Here is a 16,674-nt window from a genome sequence, read left to right on the forward strand (position 1 = left end):
GTGGTCACCAGGACTGCACACAACAGGTTTATGAAATATTAGATTGAATAAAGATAGTGGGTAGGATCTTATGCCTTTTGAATCTTCAGATAATTCAGACCTCATATTGTTCAGATATGTGCTGACATGTGCAGTCTTTTGGAAGGCAGCCAAGAATACACACCACTCTTCAAAGTCCAATTGAGGGAGGAGGTGAGGTTCCCCAGCCAGAGGGTCCAAAACACCGTATAGCCGGCATCCACACCAGGAGACTTGAGCACCACTGAACTAAGTGATGTAAATGTATAGCTCCAACATAACCTCCTTGTTCTTACAATCTATGCCATGACTGATAAAGGCAAGTGTCCTATTTGCAGTCTTAACTACCCTATTAACCTGTCCTGCCACCTTCAGGGATCAGTGGACAAGCACCCTAAGATCCCACTGTACCTCTGACCTTCCTGACATCCATTAAGTACTCCCTTGTCTTGATCCTCCTTCCAAAGTGTATCACCATGTAATTATCAGGGTTAAATTCCATCTTGCACTTATCTGCCCATCAGTCTAGATCCTCCTGTAGCCTAAGACCTTTTTCCTCACTGTTAAATATCCAGCCAATCTTTGTGCTTACTGATTATCACTCCACATTCTCTTCCGTATTGTTTATATATACTGGGTGGCACAGTGGCTAGCACTGCTACCTCACAGTGCCAGAGACCCGGGTTCAATTCCCACCTCAGTCGACTGACTGCGTGGAGTTTGCACATTGTCCACGTGGGTTTCCTCCCACAGTCCAAAAATGTGCAGGTTAGGTGAATTGGCCATGCTAAATTGCCCGTAGTGTTAGGTGTAGGGGAATGGGTCTGGGTGGGTTGCGCTTCGGCAGGTTGGTGTGGACTTGTTGGGCCAAAGGCCTGTTTCCACACTGTAAGTAATCTAATCTTTATAGTAGTAAGCCTCCAGTCATACAAACAGCTATCTACTATAAAATTCTCTCGAACCTCTAGACTGGTTTTGGATCCAACTTGTCAAATTACTCTGGATCCCATGTGATTTAACTTTTTTTGTCAGTCTTGCCAAAGGCTTTGCTGAAATCCATAAAAACAACATCAACTGCATTACCTCATCTACACACCTGGTCACTTCCTTAAAAAATCCAATCAGATTTATTAGACAATACTTCCTCTGTCAAAATCATGCTGGCTACCTGACGAAGCCTGTCCAAATGGAGGTAACATTTTTCCTTCAGATTCTGGCTGGCACATTATCTCAGTCGTTAGCAGTGCTGCCTTACAGTGCAAGGGACCTGGGTTTGATTCCACCCTCAAGCACAATGTACAAAGTCTTCGTGGGATTTGTACATTCTCCCAGTGTCTGTATGGGTTTCTTCCAGGTGTTCCGGTTTCCTCTCACAGCCCTAAGATGAGCAGGTTGCTGGATTAGCCATGGGGCTTGTGTGGGATGCTCCTCAAGGGATCAGTGTGGGCTGAATGGCCTGCTTCCACACTGTAGGGATTCTATGGCTCAAAATGCCAACAGTTTTCAAAGTTTGTGCGAAGATTTGTAGCTCGGGTGCTCGTTGTTGTGGTTCTGTTCGCCGAGCTGGAAGTTTTTGTTGCAAACGTTTCATCCCCTGGCTAGGCGACATCATCAGTGCTTGGGAGCCTCCTGCGAAGCGCTTCTTTGATGTTTCCTCCGGTGTTTATAGTGGTCTGTCCCTGCCGCTTCCGGTTGTCAGTTTCAGCTGTCCGCTGTAGTGGTTGGTATATTGGGTCCAGGTCGATGTGTTTGTTGATGGAGTTTGTGGATGAATGCCATGCCTCTAGGAAGTCCCTGGCTGTTCTCTGTCTGGCTTGCCCTATGATAGTAGTGTTGTCCCAGTCGAATTCATGTTGCTTGTTATCTGCGTGTGTGGCTACGAAGGATAGCTGGTCGTGTCATTTCGTGGCTAGTTGATGTTCATGTCTGCGGATTGTTAGCTGTCTTCCTGTTTGTCCTATATAGTGTTTTGTGCAGTCCTTGCATGGTATTTTGTACACTACATTAGTTTTGCTCATGTTGGGTATCGGGTCCTTCATTCTGGTGAGTTGTTGTCTGAGCGTGGCTGTTGGTTTGTGTGCCGTTATGGAAGGACCCGATACCCAACATGAGCAAAACTAATGTAGTGTACAAAATACCATGCAAGGACTGCACAAAGCACTATATAGGACAAACAGGAAGACAGCTAACAATCCACATACATGAACATCAACTAGCCACAAAACGACACGACCAGCTATCCTTAGTAGCCACACACGCAGATAACAAGCAACATGAATTTGACTGGGACAACACTACTATCATAGGGCAAGCCAGACAGAGAACAGCCAGGGAATTCCTAGAGGCATGGCATTCATCCACAAACTCCATCAACAAACACATCGACCTGGACCCATATACCAACCACTACAGCGGACAGCTGAAACTGACAACCGGAAGCGGCAGGGACAGACCACTACAAACACCGGAGGAAACATCAAAGAAGCGCTTCGCAGGAGGCTCCCAAGCACTGATGATGTCGCCTAGCCAGGGGACGAAACGTTTGCAACAAAAACTTCCAGCTCGGCGAACAGAACCACAACATGCCAACAGTTTCCCTACCACTGATGTGAGATTCACTGGTTCTACAATTCCCTGATTTATCTTGATTTGGAGATGCCGGTGTTGGACTGGGGTGTACAAAGTTAAAAATCACACAACACCAGGTTATAGTCCAACAGGTTTATTTGGAAGCACACTAGCTTTCGGAGCATCGCTCCTTCACTATCACCTGATGAAGGAGTGACGCTCCGAAAGCTAGTGTGCTTCCAATTAAACCTATTGGACTATAACCTGGTGTTGTGTGATTTTTAACTTTGATTTGTCTTGACCACCTGTCTTGAAAAATGGGATGGTATTAATTGTCCATCAATCTTCTAGCAGTTCTGCATATGATCAGAGAGGAATTAAAAACTTGCATAAGAACCCCTGTAATTATGTTCTTGTCTCTGACAGCAGCCTTGAAAATAGCTCAGCTGGACTTATGGATCTGCATCCTCTAAACCCCCACACAATGACTCCCCCAACTAAATTTAGGGAAGTTGAAATCCCCTAATATAACACTTACATACCTCAGTGAACTAACTACCTGTCTGCTCCTCCATTGCCTGTTGAGTATTTGAGAGCCTATAATACCTTCCTAGCAATGTAACTGCCCTCCTTTCTCCTTCAACTCTATGCACAACACTTCATTTGAAGGCCATTCTAATCTATCATCCCTCCTTACTGCAGTAACTGATCTTTTAGTTCATAATGCAACATAATTTCCTCTTTACACCATCCCTTGTCCTGCCTGAGGATCCTATAGAGTCATATCGAAGTACAGCATGGAAACAGACCCTTCGATCTAACTCGTCCATGCTGACTAGATATCCTAACCTAACCTTGACCCATTTGCCAGCACTTGACCCACATCCTTCTAGACACTTTCTATTCATATACCCATCCAGATGCCTTTTAAATACTGCAATTTTACTAACCTCCACCACTTTCTCTGGCAGCTCATTCCATACATGCACCACCATCTTTGTGAAAAAGTTGCCCCCTAGGTCCCTTTTGTATCATTCCCCTCTCACCCTAAACCTATGCCCTCCAGTCTGGACTCCCCCACCCCAGGGAAAAGACTTTCTCTATTTATCCTCTCCATGCCCCTCGTGATTTTATAAGCCTCTATAAGGTCACCCCTCAGCCCCCGACATTCCAGGGAAAACAACCCCAGCCTATTCAGCCTCTCCCCACAGCTCAAATCCTCTAACCCTGGCAACATCCTTGTAAATCTTTTCTGACTCCTTTCAAGTTTCAGAACATCCTTCCGATAGGAAGGAGACCAGAATGCATACAACATTTCAAAGTGGCCTAACCAATGTCCTGTACAGCTGCAACATGACCTCCCAACTCCTATATTCAATACTCTGATGAATAAAGGAAAGCATACCAAACGCCTTCTTCACTATCCTATCTACCTGCGACTCTACTTTCAAGGAAATATGAACCTGCACTCCATCTACCACTCCTCAACCCATTGGCCCATCTGATCAAGATCTCATTGTACTCTGAGGATTTATCCATTTCAAGACATCCAGCACCTCCTCCTCTGTAAACACTGATGCAATGTACTTGTTTAGTATCTCCCCTCCATCTCCTGCGGCTCCTCACATCGGCTGGCTTGCTGATCTTTGAGGGGCCCTATTCTCTCCCTAGTTACCCTTTTGTGCTTAATGAATTTGTAAATGCTCTGGAAAGTTGCGTTACCAGTCTTGTACCATGTCTTTGTGATGGTAGCATTATCCAATTCCACATGTTATTCCATGTCTTTGACTCATCTGTCTTATCCATAATACTTCTAGCACTAAAGTAGAGGCCATCCTCTGTCACATTGCTCCCTTGAAACTCAAGATGGCTGAAATCTCTCTGCCTTGGTTCTTTTACTGAAGTATGCTGTGTCCCTATTGTACTATACGTTGTGGCACATATTTGAGGATATGCACTTAAGATTTATTCACTTCCTGATGAATATCCACCCGACCCTTTGTAAAGTGCTCCAAGATGGTCATTGATGCAGAAATCCTACAGAATTGTAAGTTATTGTTCCTGTCCCAGCACACTTTCATTGTATGATAATCATTAGGAGTTGCACCATTTATTCATGCTTCAATTTTCTTTAATTCTCTCTGGAAAAATCTAATCAAATGAACACAACCTTTAAATGTTTGGGGACCTTCAACTTAGAAAGGATTTAGTGTGAACCTATTATTCTTCCATTGTGAGTCACATCTTCTCTTTTCTTTACTGTGTCAATCAAAGGCATAACTATGAAAATACTTGACATTTGGGTTTCTATCCAGGGGAACTAAAGTTAACTGACTTCACAAGTATAAGGCATCCTAAAGAAAGGCATCCTAAAGTAAGCAGAAGTATCTGTCAGGTACACAGAACAGGAACATTTGCAAGTCATATGACTCAAGAGCCCTATTGCATGGAACACATCCCGTTGAATATAAAGGTCTATTTTCTTTGTTTTTTGTTGTTGTCATAACGCTTCCCTTTCGTAAATACCCACATGGCAACAACAACGACAATCCAAAAATAAATTCACGAGCTGAAGCATTTTGAAATGTTTCCTTGACGTGATAAAGCACTAAATAAATTCAATTTTATTTCTTAATAGCTTAAACTTATCTTTTGCTACCATGTTTTTCTGAAAACTATCTTCCCTGCTTTGTTGAGTATCTAAGAAAAATGATGCAATCATTGCTGTTATTGACATTCTACAAAATTTCTACAAATTACATGAGATAACATTCATTACAAGCAAATTATTTCACACCAGTACACTTACTGAAATATGGAAATAATTGTTCATCCACCATAGGTTGAGTGTCAAATGTATTCAAAGGTGGGAATAACAGAATTACTGATAAAATTGGAATGAGAATATTCAAAGTCTGATGATGGCAGGTCAGAAGGTTTAACAGAATATAAAGAACAACAAGAACGACTAAAGGATTAAAAAGGAGAGTGAAATTAGAGTATGATAGAAGGCCAGTTTGAAATAAAAATGCAGACAGTAAATGATTGTGTTTAAAAAGGTGAAGAGTAAGTATTATTGTAGAAGATGCAAATGACATTTCAGAAATAGTTGTAAATCAGAATGTGAATGGGAGCAAGTACCTTTAAAATTAATAGGTGGCACAGTGGCTCAGTGGTTAGCACTGTTGCCTCAAAGCACCAGCGACCCAGGTTTGGTTCCAGTCACGGGCAACAGTCTGTGTGGAGTTTGCACATTGTCCCTCTGTCTGTGTGTGCTCCAGTTTCGTCCCACAGTCCAAAGATAGTTAGGTTGATTGATCATGTTAAATTTCCCTGTAGTGTCCAGGGACGTGCAGGCTGGATGGGTCAGCCATAATAAATACAGGGTTAGGGTGGGGAGCTAGGTGGGATGCTCATCAGCTCATCAATGTGGACTTGATAGACTGAAAGGCCTCTTTCTGCACTGCAGAGATTCTATGAATGAATTAATTACAATCATCAGGGAAAAAAGTATTAAGATAAATGTTGGAACTGAAATCTGACAAATCTCATAGCTTTAAAGAATTTCATCTTTGGTGTTAAAAGAAGTGATTGCTGGGATAATGGATACATTAATTTAATATTCCAAAATTATCTAGATTCTGGAAATGTCCTATCAGAGTGGAAAATGGTGAACTTGATTCTTCTTTTCAAAGAGACAGAGACAGAAATCAGGAAACTACAGACCAATGAGCTAACATTTCTCAAAGGGAAAGTGCTGGATTCTATTATTATGGAGAATATAGCAGGGCACTTAGAAAACTTTAACACAATCAGGCAGAATTAACATGGTTTTGTGAAAAGGAATTCACATTTCACTAATTTATTAGAGGTCTTTGAGGAAGTAGCAAGTAACTATAGGTAAAGTGGAAGCAGTGTATGTACTTAGTTTTTCAGAAGGCATTTCACAAGATGTCTCATCAAATGTTACTGTGCAAAATAAGAGCTCGTGTTTTGGGCGTAACATATTAACATGGATAGAGGATTTGATGTTTAAAATGAAGCGGGGGTGGGCATTAATGACTCGTTTTTGGTTTGGCATCATGTGATGAGTGGTATACCAGATGTGCAGTGCGACAGTTGTTCAGAGCAGTGTTTAGATTAGATTAGATTAGATTCCCTACAGGCCCTTCGGCCCAACCAGTCCACACTGACCCTCCGAAGAGTAACCCATCCAGACCCATATCCCTCTGACTAATGCACCTAATACTATGGGCAATTTAGCATGACCAATTCAGCTGACCTGCACATCTTTGGACTGTGGGAAGAAACCGGAGCACCCGGAGGAAACTGTTGAGGCCATATCTGGTGTATTATGTACATTTTTGCTCTCCTTACATCAGAAAGCATGTAAATGTACAGTTTTGCTCTTCTTAGATAAGAAGGCATGTAAAAGCATATGAGAAGTATTTCTGAGAGTTTATTTTGACTGGTATCTGAAATGGAAGGTCAGATATTAGCTTATGAAGAAAACTTGGACAGGCTAGTCCTATATCCATGAGTGTTTAGAGGAATAAGGGGTGAAATTAATGAAACTTACAGGATTTTGATGGTACTTGACTTGTTGAATGCTTAAAAGGATGTTCCCCTTTCTTCGAGAGACAAGAACTAGGATCGCAATGTGAAAATAAGGTATTACCCATTTAGAACAAAGGCACAGAGGATGTTTTCTTTCTCTCTCAAAGGGTTGTGAATCTTTAGAACACTCTTGTCTTGAGAGGGATGGAGGCAGAGCCATTAAATAGTTTGAGGCAAGGTAGACAAATTCTTAACCAACAATAGTAGTCAATGATTATTGGGCATATAAGGAAAAGTTCAGCTACAGCTACAATAGTTCAACCATGACTTTGTTACATAGCAGAGTGGATATTTAGATGGGCTGAATCCTTCTACTAATTCATGTACTTATATGTTAAGCAAAGGTATTAAAAACTCGGTAAAAGAAGAAATATTTAAAAGTAAAACCAAAAAGAATAATCTGAAATGAATGGTGTTGCATGTTGATCTTTCATATAAAAATGTACTCCCTACGATTTTGTCCCAAACATGAGAGAACTATTTTAGTTCAGAGATAGTCCCTGGATGACTATTTTGAAACCTTGCTGAACATGGAAGGTATGATTCCATATCAGCATTTCAATGCAGAATTCTGCAACACAGAGGGATCTAGATGTACTCATCGCAGAAAGTTAGTATGCTGACATAGTAAATGTTTAAGAAGGTAAGGGAATACTATACTTTATTACAAGAGGAATTAAATATAAAAGTAAAGATGTATTCTTTAGTTATACAGGGCATGACTCTAATATTGTATGCAGTTCTGTCTCTTTATTTAAGGAAGGATACAAATGTGTTGTAAGTGATCAGTGGATGTTTACTGGATTGATACCTGGAATGGGCAGGTCGTCTTATGAAGTGAGATTAGAAATATTGATTATGGGCTTGGTGTGATTGGCAATGGTTGATTTGATTGAAATATCAAAGGTTCCAATTCAAAAAGGTCTTGACAAGGAGTTGGGAAGAATGTTGACTCATGTGGATGAGTCCACAACAAGGAGACATAATTTAAAATTAAGGGTTGCCCTGTTCGAGCACAAGTGAAGAGAACGTTTTTCTCCCAGAGGGTTGCGTGACTTTGGAACTCTAACTCAGAAGGTAGTGGAGGTGGGGTTATTATATATTTTTCAGGCAGAGGCAGATGGATTATTGTTAGGTAAGGAAAAGGTCATCAAGGCCATGAAATTCAAAGCACAAACAGTTTAGCTATGATTTTATTGAATGGTGGAACAGGATTGAAGAAGAGAATGGCCTACTTCTGTACCTAATTCACATGTTTGCTCATACCACCTATCCTTCTGGCCATTTTTGTTTTTCTTTTCCTCTTTCAAAATGCATAAAGCAAGTTCAGATTTCTAAACCATGATGTTGTTCACACATATATGGTGAGGAACTTCACTAAGTGAATAGTTTGGAGAAGATGGGGCCATTCTCCTCACATAAGTGAAGACAAATGAGAGATTTGATTAAAGTTTTAAATCTGCTACCCCATATCCTAAAACAATGAGTTTTGTGAAGTCTGGCAACCCATCTCCTCTTGATATCCTCCCCAGATGGAAGAGCTTGAATTGTATTTTGTAATTTCCAGAACTGAGACTGGCCCAGCTTGTTCCTTTTTATATTCAGCCAGGTTTTTTTGATGGTTTACTTCAAAGAACCTTTTTTCCATTCAGTGTTGTGAGTTCTATACAATTGTATTATGCATTCAAATACATTAATAATTTCAGTTCCTTTTTTTGAGGTTTGAAGTCTTTTCAAGTGTCAGACAAGTAGTCTATCTGCTTTGTTTTAGGTTTCACATTAATGAGTTCAGTTCTGTAAAAAGAAACAGAATTCCATCTAGACTTTCTCGTTGTAAAGTGTTTGAATAATTAATAGGAAAGTTTCCCTGTATTTCATTTTTCAATTTTCTATTTTCATGTGTTTATTTTCTTTGAAGAGGGTCGGGTTATGAGTCAATTTAGTCACACCGTAGAAGTAGTTTAAACTGTTATCAATACAGTAATGGGAGTTTTGTCCAACATGTATCTCTGTAGGTGTTTAAAAATTTGCAGATGTGAGGAATGTGTGGGGGTGGAATTTTAACTCACTCGGTTGGTTGCAAAAAGTAGACAAGCAGTTAGAATAGAGATTTTTAAAAATATTCTCTTGAGGGACATGGGTGTCTCTGGCTGGCCAGCATCTATTGCTTGTCCTTCATTGCTCTTGAGAAGATGGTGGTCAACTGCCTCTTGAACTGCTGCAGCATGTGTGCTGTAGATTGATCCAGAATAACCTAAAAGAGGGAATTTCAGGATTTTAGCAACAGTGAAGGAATGGCAATATATTTTAAAGTCAGGACAGTGAGTTGCTTGAAGGAGAACTTGCAGGTGATGATGTTCCCATTTATCTGCTGCCTTTGTCTTTCCAGATGGAAGTGGTTGTGGATTGGAAGGTGTGTCTAAAGATCTTTGGTGAATTTCTGAAGTTCATCTTGGAGATAATACACATTGCTGCTACTGAGCATTGGTGGTGCAGCGAGTAGATGCTTGTCGATATGCTGCCAATCAAGCAGGATGCTTTTTCATGGATGATGTTGAGCTTCTTGAGTGTTGTTGGAATGCATTCATCCAGATAAGTGGGAAGTATTCCATCACACTTTTAACGTGTGCCTTGTAGATGGTGGACAGTCTTTGGGGAATCAGGAGGTGAATTACTTACTGCAGTATTTCTTGCATCTGACTTGCTCTTGTAGCCACTGTTTGTGGCTGGACCAGCTGAGTTTCTGGTCAATGGTACCCCCCAGGATGTTGATAGTGTCCATTCAATGTCAAGGGACAATGGTCAGACTATTTCTTATAGGAGATGGTCATTGCTTGGAGTGGTTCATTTTTTGTGCCATGCCTGCCAATTTTGACCTTTAACATTTCAGGTCTTGATGGTAGATGAGGACCTTGCATAAATACTAACATCCAGTCTTGTGCAGATATTTTTAATAAACCAGTTGATGTGATACGACACCCCTCTGGAGCGGGTAAGACTTAAACCTAGGCCTTCTGCCCTAAGGATATGGAGACTGCCACTGTGCCACAAGAGCCTGTTACAGTCACATATATGATGAGGAAAATAACCACTTACATTTATTACATTGTCAAGTTGGATTTGCAGAAAACTGATCTTCTAATGGATCTGAAAAATAGTTTTTAAACCAGTTCCTAGCTAATCAAAATGCATTGCTGTTTTTATATTTTCTGCCATTTCAGTGGGAAACAGCCAAAAGAAGACAAAATGGAAGACAAATTTAAAGATTTTCGTAAAGTGTATGAGATGAAACTATTAAGTCACCATGGTCCTGTCAGACTCATTAAAGAGAGGTGGTGGTTTAACCTGAGAGTCACCACACCTCAGGCAAGAGGAGAGATTGAGATAGAGAAACTCTTCAAAGTAATCTCAATCCATGTGGGAATTGAACTCATGCTGTCTGCATCACAACTGGCCATCCAACCCACTGAACTAGGCTAGACGAATACATTTTTAATAAAAATAAAGACTGAAATAAGAGAGAATGGGGGACTATGAGATCAAGGGTGGATTGAGTATAAAGGTGGGAGGGACTTCTACTCAGAGAGTGAATTGAGTTTTCCCATGTGATTATGTTCATCTCAGTTTATGACATATTTACATGTGGGTAAAATGCCAAATTTTATATTCAGGTAGTTCTGCTCCTGACTGGGGAACTTTGAGGAAGGTTTAATCTTCCAGGTGCCATATTAAAATGACACCTGTCAGCACTTCACTCTCTGCAACCTAACAGCACTATTCAACCTCTCCTCATCACCCCCACCTCCTCTTGGAGATTTCTGAAACTATTTAAAGTTAGCTTCAAGTTTTAGTGACGTCTGCTCAGGCATTCTCCTTCACGTCGCCTGGGAGAGAAGGGATGTACTGTTTTCAAGAGATGGCAACAAGAGGTCATCGTGAGTTGCCAAGTCAACTTGGACCAGGGCATGACTGCAGAAGACAGTCCCACAGAAGCTTTGAGAGACTCTGGTTCCAGTACTGCAAGACCATGAACTGTGCTCCACTAAGGTATACTATTTAGTCACAGGCAGACCCCAGGTTGTGAAGTCTCCAGACTGTTTACAAATCAATTTGTACACAAATCAGAACACAATGCATGATAATAGCCACACGCGTACAGGAAACATATGGTCTGTTGGATTTTAAAAATTATACCCCTGTAAGGAATCTCATTCGTAAGTGCAAGTATTTATTTGTTAGACATTCATAAATTGGGGTGATACCCATATACTGACATCCATATTTGGAATTAGACAGCAAAAGACTTTCAGAGATTTAAAATGTTTTTTAAAGCCCGTAGTTTAGCAGAAACATCAGTTTCCACCCTTCCCTTCTGGACCCCTTTGCATTCCTGAAGCCAACTTAACCTCACCACGGAGGACAAACTCAACTTTAAAAAAAAATCACCAAATAATGTAAGAACTCAAATTCTATTTTAAAGCGAATAATTCACCACCAATTTAGCAAAACACCCAGCCACATAATTCCAACCCTGACCATCAGGGCTGTGTGACACTAACAAAAAAAAAGCAGGAAGTCGAGGAACAAGGGAGGGGACTAAATCAGAATAGTGTTGGAAGGCAAGATAATATGCTCAAGGCTTTGTGCTGCCCACCTGTCTCAAAATGCTTTGAGGGTGTTGGTGGACACTGTGTGCTCCCTTTCCAAGGGCACCAGGAACAGAGAACAGCCACCAGTATCACGTGAGTCAAAATGCTACAACACTCAGCAGACTTGCTCAAGTTGATCTGCAGCAATCATATAGCATGGAAGTACTAAACTGTGAAGAAATATCAGGACTAAGAAGAAGGCTTTCTAGTTGGGGTGTTGAAATAATCAATGTAACTTTTGTGTCTTTAACAGGTTACTCAAGTGATGGGTGAAAGCCTGAACTATAGCCAGATCTACACGGTGAGGTGGCACATCTGTGATTCATGACTGGTATTCCACTCTCTGATTTTGTCTTGTACAAGATACTTGTGTCCTTTACCTTCCTATCATTTTCCATGTAAGTGGTGATTAACATAATTTGACTCTTGTTCTTTTTACTAGCTCTTACAATACAGCCTGACAACTTTGGAGCGTACAGCCTCAATGGCATCTTCATGCTCATGTTCTTAACTTTCAGATGCATCAGCCTGTGAATGATCTTACACAATTAAATGCACAAGAATATTGACTATTTCTCTCTGTTTTCTATTACTCAGACAATTTTGTATCCACATTGCTACTGTCCCTTTTATTTCATGAGCTGTAATTTTCTCACCTGACTGTTGTGTGGTAAAATATCGAATGCCTTCTGACAGCTCATGTACACCACATCAATAGTATTACCCTCAGCTCTTTCTTCTGCAGGTCAGTTAAACATGATTTCCCCTTCACAAATTTTGTTGGTTCTTCCTAATCAGTCCATGTTTTTCCATGTGACTACTAATTCTATCCTGAATAATTGTTTCTAGAAGCTTCTCCACAATTGATGTTAAACAGATTAGGCTGTAATTTCTGGGCTTATCCTTACATAAGAGTGTGATGTTTGAAATCTTCCATTCTTCTCGCACCACTCCAGAGTCTAGGGAAGATTGAAAAATGATGACCAGTACCCTTGAAATTTCACTCTCACTTCCTTCAATATCATTAGATACATCTTATCTAGTACTGGTGCATTGTTAACTTTAAGTTGCAACAGTCTATCCCTCATGAATAGTGCTCTATCATGCACAGTTAAAAAGCTTAGAGAGACATTACACAAGATAAGTAAGCAGCATTGAGATAATTGCAAGATTTAAAGTTTAAGAACCAATAGATTACAAACAGCATTGAGGTGCTGTAAATTTAAACAGTTTAATAGTATTAAGAATAAATAACTAAATTATATAGAAATTACAGGAGAGTTTTTACTATCTCAGATTTAATGTTAGAGAGATGTGACAAGCAGAACACAGAATTTGACATCTTGAAGAAAACATTTCTTAAATGTAAAATTGCTTTAAAATTAAATCTCATGCTGAAAACTAAATACATTATTGTAGAACAGCTGGTGACATTATAAATCATTAAAGCATACATATATAAAGGTACAGATACTTTTGAAGAATTTCTAACTGCTTTTTGCTAATAGTCTGAGAAAAAACAAATGCCTTAAAAGGGCAAGATTTAGCAGAAGTGTTCAGCATCCAGTGGAATCAATAGATGATTTCATTAATGGCTTATTTAGTTTAATGAAAATCTATGACTGTGGTGCTTTAAAATCAGAATTCATAAGGGACAGAAATATTATTGGAATTATTGATGGGGATTTGTCTGCTCCATTCCAGTCCAAAGAAGACTTGACTTTGGAGAAAGTTATTCAAATTGTACTAGAAGCAGAAGCTAGGGATACTGTCTAGCAAATCCTGAGAGATGATGCATAATCCTCTCACATAAGAGCAATGAAACCTATCTATAAGGCATATTCTATCGATATGCATGACAAGCCAACAGAAATATGGAAACGTCAAATACTAAGAGTCAGTATCAGCACTGTGCATTAGAAAGTACTTATATGCATAAACTGTGCCCAGCTATGACAAAAGAATGCTACATCTGCAACACCTGTACATTTGATTTAATGACCTCAGCATCCTTATGTATCAGAGGGAAGACAACGAGGTCCAGAAGAACAGCTGGCTCAGGAACAAACTGTTGTTGACAGGTCAAGTGCAACTGGTACAAGATTTCACTGAGCTTTCTGGTTGCTTAGTAGAACCCAAAGTATTGTTATGTCTTATATTAGTACAAAAGAATTGTTTCATACTTTAAACAGGAGGGGATTCTGCAACTTCTCAGGGGCAGAGGAATTGATTTCTATTCCTATCATCACCAAAGAACATTCAGAAAAAAACCATATAAGTTAGCAAAAGAAGCAAGTAATGAGAACAAAAAAGAGCAGGACAATTTCCTTGAGCTCGTTGAGGCAATGTGAACTGGAGGTTTTCAGACAGCAAAATAGAATTATGAATGAATTGACACAGCAGTTTTGACTTTGTTGTCAGATGATGGGCTGACTCAAGCTCAAGGGTAATATTTTAAACCTTTCAAATAAGATTAATCAGCCCCACTAATGATACAGATTATGGCTAATTAAGCAGCAAGCCTCCACTCCTGTGAGTGAAAATGCGAAAATGCCTTCTTCACCAGGAAAACATACGCAGAGGATGCCATAATTTTTGCCCACTCATTTAACCTATCCTTCTGTGAAATCCACATACCTTTTTCACAACGTGCTTTATTCCTTTGCTTGGGTGTGATCTGCCTGTGCTCCTCTCATTTAAGTCATTGATGTGAGTGATCAAAAGGTGAAGCCTCAGCACAGATACCAATGCCTCAGCTCATTGCATCCTGCCAATTAGACAAAGGTTCATTTATTAATACTCTATGTTCTTCCAGCCAGCCAATCTTCTATTGTTGCTAATATGTTGCCAACTACACCATAAACCATTTATTTATTTATTTTGCATTGCAACTTATCAAATGCTTTTTTGAAAGTCCGATTACAGTACATGTAGACTTTAACCACAGCACATATTATTTCTTCAGAAAGCCTAATAAGTTAGCTAAACATGATTTCCTCATCATAAAACCATGCTGGCTCTTTCCAGCATTGAGTTTTTTCTAAGTCTTTTTTCTAAGTATAATCTCCTCAATGCTCCTTTCTTATACTTTTCACATGACAATCATCAAGTTTATTGGTCTATCATTTCCTGTTTTCCTTTCCAGTCTAATGAAGCCTTTCATGAATGAAAGGAATTTTGGAAAATTAACACCAACACATCGACTACCTCAACAGTGACACTCGTAGACTTATAATCTGTAAATTGCTCAGTACCATTTCCTTGGGGACTGTGTGATGATACTATGGCTTTAAGATATGTGTTTTGTCCTGTCTGTTTTTAAAGAGAGGGTTTAAGACAGAGATGTAAAGCAGTCTAGTGAAAGCCCATAAAGTAAACAGCTTGTGAGGTCTTGGGTTTTTTTCCAAAGTTGCAACAATAGAAGGAGCCTGAATGGGTGTTGCAAGATCCCACAGATTCAGGACTTTTCATTTTAGTTTTTCAGTTGCAGCAGTTATTGGGGTCTTGAAGCCAGGTTTGGAATCTACTCTGTATCTCTCCTGGCTACTCCCTCTCTCAGAGTTTTCTCTTGATGTTTTGTCTCTTGGACTGTAGAAATGTAAGTGATTCAATCCATTTTTATGAATTTGCCTTTGCCCAGGGTGTGTTTGAGGGATGTTACTATATTGGAACAGTTACTGCTTAGTAGTTCAATAATCTATTATTTTGTTAAGTTTTCCAATAGAGTTAAGTTATTCCAATTTCATCTTTCCTTTGTTGTATTTTAACTATAGTATATGAATAAAGTAGGTTTTGCTTCAAACCTGGTAGCTTAACCAATCGGACTCTATCTGGAATGCACTTGCCTTTAAAATAAGAAAAAGTTAAGGTTATGGCTATCTTCTTAATATATTTTGAGGGGGTTTGATCTGGTCTATAACCATTGTAATTTCACAAATTTACTCTTTTTGTTCCACCTCATGATTTATAGAAATTACTAGCCTGTTTCTTAGATCATCTGTAATGAAGGCAGAGCAAAATATTTGATCATTCATCTGCCATTTCCTTATTATCTACTATAAAGTCTACACTCTGCCTCTCTAAAGAACCAAAACTTTTTCTTGTCATTTCTAAGTACCTACCCATGGACCAAGAGATCTGGGTTCAAGTCCCACCTGTTCCAGAGGTGTATAATCTTTGAATATGTTGTTAGAAAAACTGGGTTAAAGAAAAAGAAAAATCACGTGTGGTTCATCCTTTACCACTGACAACCAAACATGCTCTTCGATGCCAAATTGGTGGTAGCACTCTACCCCAACCACAAGCCGCTGGTGGTGGTTTCGGAAGCACATGAAAATACCCTCTAATCCTGTGCTATTGTTGAAGTTATAAAAGGTGCTTGTTTCAACTCATTATGCTTTATGCAATTTTGCCTCTTCCCAAGTTTCATACATAATATGGAATAGTCCCTATTCATTGAGGTCAAAAAGAAAAAAAGATTTGGGTGTGATATTGATCCATCTCGGATAACATTTAATTTCTCTAGAGCAACTTGTGTTAAGGCAAAGACTATAGTGGATGCATCTGAAGGACATCAGACAATAAATCATAACAAGTTACATCTGTTCATCACCCCTTCCCCAAGGTAGTTAGCAATTCCTCCACCTCAGCAGCCACCTCTCCAATTTTGTATGATTTACCACATTGCTTGCTCCTATATTTTATCCAAAAGCTGAAGAAAACTATGTTGGATGTTTAGGAGTTGTGAACCATGAAGTGGAAGTGTAGGAATGTATGTCTTATACCCAACAAGCTTAACCTGCATTTAGGCTTTGCTGTCAAC

At 39.6% G+C, this 16,674-nt stretch overlaps 1 long non-coding RNA gene across 1 annotated transcript in view; it reads left to right on the forward strand.

Annotated features, from left to right (window-relative positions):
• LOC148151917 (uncharacterized) overlaps nt 1–12,362 on the forward strand; it is a 39,475-nt gene extending 27,113 nt beyond the window's left edge. The window contains exon 3 of the long non-coding RNA XR_015759113.1: nt 12,106–12,362. This is a non-coding gene — a long non-coding RNA (uncharacterized LOC148151917). The remainder of the gene's footprint in view (nt 1–12,105) is intronic.
• Nucleotides 12,363–16,674: the final 4,312 nt, after the last annotated feature.

This window comes from Chiloscyllium plagiosum, unplaced genomic scaffold, assembly GCF_037043375.1.
Source record: "Chiloscyllium plagiosum isolate Xiang-an unplaced genomic scaffold, Cpla_swu_hap1 HiC_scaffold_2, whole genome shotgun sequence".
Classification (NCBI taxonomy): domain Eukaryota; kingdom Metazoa; phylum Chordata; class Chondrichthyes; order Orectolobiformes; family Hemiscylliidae; genus Chiloscyllium; species Chiloscyllium plagiosum.